Source organism: Euphorbia lathyris, chromosome 7, assembly GCF_963576675.1.
Source record: "Euphorbia lathyris chromosome 7, ddEupLath1.1, whole genome shotgun sequence".
Lineage (NCBI taxonomy): Eukaryota > Viridiplantae > Streptophyta > Magnoliopsida > Malpighiales > Euphorbiaceae > Euphorbia > Euphorbia lathyris.
This window is the reverse complement of record NC_088916.1, coordinates 57216836-57220099: the sequence shown is the minus strand read 5'-3', so window position 1 is coordinate 57220099 and position 3264 is coordinate 57216836. Positions and strand designations below refer to the sequence as shown.

Here is a 3264-nt window from a genome sequence, read left to right as displayed (position 1 = left end):
AGCTTAAATAAAAAAAACTCGTAAATCTTACCATTTTCTCTTTCCCTTTACGGCCTCTGTCACGATCCATGTTTTGGTTCAAAAACTAGTTCGGATTAGATCGAAGAGTGTATAGGGATTTTGAGAGGTTTTGTGTTTTTTCAATTTTTGGGCAAAGGGTAGTTCGGTCTATTCTCGAGGCTAGAGGTAGGAATAAGTAGCTAGGTATAGTAATTCACTTATTAAATTTAGGCCTAATGCTTCTCCAGCCCCCTTAACTTGTTCAAATTGGTCATTTTACCCCCTCAACTCATCGAATGTCCTATTTACCCCCTTAACTCCATAAAAGTGGTATTTCTCACCCCCTCAACTTATCCATTTATCCCTCAACTTATAGAATGTTCTATTTACCCCCTTAACTCCATAAAAGTGGTATTTTTCACCCCTTACAATCCGTTATCGAAGCCTAAATTGATAACTTTTTTTAAACGTTAAACCTATATTTATGCTATTTTGTAAGTAGAACCTAAATTGATACTTTTCTAAAAAATCATAGGCCTATTTTGGTGCATTATCCCTACATATAATGTATTTAACTTGTTTATATTAATGTTCTTGTTATTTGTATTTTTTATTCGTTCTTTCTCTTTTCAACTTTTTTTACTACTATAAAGGGATAAGAAATATCATTTTTATGGAGTTAAGAGGGTAAATAAAATCATAAGTGGTGAGAAATACTACTTTTATGGAGTTAAGGGGGTAAATAGGATATTCGATGAGTTAAGAAAAGGTAAAATGATAAATTTGGACAAGTTAAGGGGGTGAGAAATACCATTTTTTGGAGTTAAAGGGGTAAATAGGACATTCGATGAGTTGGAGGGGTAAAATGACCAATTTGGACAAGTTAAGGGGGCTGGAAAAGCATTAAGCCTTAAATCTAAATCTAAATTTATTTATTTTTTTTGCATGTTAGGTCCTTATTAAATCTAAATTTCTATTTTTTTGGCTTATTATACCATCTCTAAATCCGATTTTTTTCTATTCGACACCGATTTAAAAAAAAACAATTTTTTTACACACAAAGTCTAAAATCGACCCCCAAACCAAACAATCATCTATTCGCCACTAATAAGATAAAAAAAAATATTTTTTTACTGAATTAATTTGACAAACAATGACTTAATGTTAAAAAAAAATCCAAGACTTAATATATCTAAATAAAAAATAAATAGTTTAATACATTAAAAAAAATCAAATCAGGGACCTCAATATGCTTTTCTTTTTTTTTTTTTTTTTTTTGGCTTTTTTACACTTAATTTATAGATAAATTACATCTATGGATATTGAATTTTACTTATTTTCATAGCATGACTACTAAACTTTACAGTATCACTACTTTTAAATAAATTAAAAAAATTTAGAATATTTTTATTTTTGGAATTATTTTATTTTGAATTTGTCAAATATCATTTTGAAACGTTCATTAAATTTAATGTAATAATGTTAGAGAATGAAAAAGTTCAGTTGCCATGGATGTAATTGACCCTTAATTCCTTAAATATTGATAGACAAAAAAAAAAAAAAAAAAAAAAAAGGAAATTCATCAATGCGTGGTCTACAAAATGGGCTGAGATCTCCCAAACAAAGCCCAAGTTTAGTTAGAGCTATATAAAGCAGCCATGCGGGCAAAGGCATATCTCATTATTGTGTTACGCGATTTAGAGCTCTGAGTCTCCACCGCCGCATATGGTGTTCCGATTTTTTCTTTTCAGTTGCAGTGTTCATATTTATATTTATGGTTTTAATTTGATAGCTATATGTACCCAGAGAAGGCATTAAACTTAGTTGCCTTCATCTTGTTACCAAAACGGCTGTAGCTATATGATTCGGAGAAGTTGACTGGCCGGTTGTTGTTTCAGATCTATTTCGGATCTGGTCGACATATCTCCTTACTGATCTTCTTGTATTCCGTTTTTTTTGTTCTGGTTTTTGTTGTTGTTTATAATGATGATAGCCAGAAGGTTGAGAAGAGTGAAATGGAACAGATATTTGTTTAGCCATTTGATAAAATCCTTTCTCTTACATTCTGTTCTCTTTTTCCGATATCGGTGACTACAATTTATTGCTGTTTTTTCAAATCCTGAAAGTAGTTTGTTATAGTTTTTTTAGTCAGTGGAAACCAATCTTGATTCACCAATCTATTTCCCTTTTTAGTCGTGATTGTAGATGATCATAGGGATTAGTGAATTAAGGCTTCTTTTGATCATGGTGATTCAGGAATTTTTCTAGTGAATTACCAGAATCCAAAATTAGATTATATGTATACATTTAACGGTTTTGATTGCCGATTTTAGTAAATTAAGGCTTCAGATATAGTTTTGATTGCCGATTTTAGTAAATTAAGGCTTCACATATAGTTTTGATCATGTTTGGAGAATTTTTCTAGTGAATTAAGGCTTAAGATTTTGTTTTGAGAATTTTCAGATTCCAAATTAGAATATATTTACAACATTATAATAGAGATTGAATCCTTAATGATTTCTATTCATCAATGAGAATATAAATATCCAAGAGTTTACAATACTTAAGTCTTATAATTATGCCTATAATCAAGTTTAATAATTATTTTGTTTAGGAAATATATTATTTGATTGATTGCTAATTATCATATTAGTATAATTATAGGTATAATTATAGGGTTTGATTATAGACATAGTTATAGAGCTTGATTCAACGTGTCTACATAAAATATCAATAGCTTAATGCACAAAAAAAAAATGAAAGATTAGGGACATACATATGTTTTTTGCTTTTTTTATTCTGCCTCTTTAATTCCTTAACTATATATAGGGTGGACATTGGTTTGATTCTGTTACTAACCGAACTAAATTGTCGACTAACCGAATCAAAATATGTCCTATTTTCATAATTGAACCGAATCGAATAATTTTGATAACTGAATATTACCAAAGTAAAAAATTTCAATTTGATAACCGACCGAATAATTGAAAACTCATAATATTTCATTTCTGGTATATTTTTGTTTCATTGGTTTTCAAATAATGCATATGTGCAAAAGTTACAATTAAAGAAAGTTTATATAGGTAGAGATAAAATTATATTTTTTTAAGAGTTAAGACTTTATATTGAGTTATCGGTTATACCAATTTTTTGCAGTAACTGAACCAATAACTAGATGGTGACGGTTACTATACCCGCGGGTACCCGGCACTACCGGATCCTAATGGGACTACCCTTATCCAGTATAAAATGGTATGAGATCAA

General features: G+C 29.6%; 1 non-coding gene across 1 annotated transcript; it reads left to right on the top strand.

Moving 5' to 3' along the window:
- The first annotated feature begins 1847 nt into the window (after positions 1–1847).
- Positions 1848–1948, top strand: LOC136201812 (small nucleolar RNA snoR109). The gene has a single exon (XR_010674150.1). It is a non-coding gene; the product is annotated as a small nucleolar RNA snoR109 (small nucleolar RNA).
- The last annotated feature ends 1316 nt before the right edge of the window (positions 1949–3264 follow it).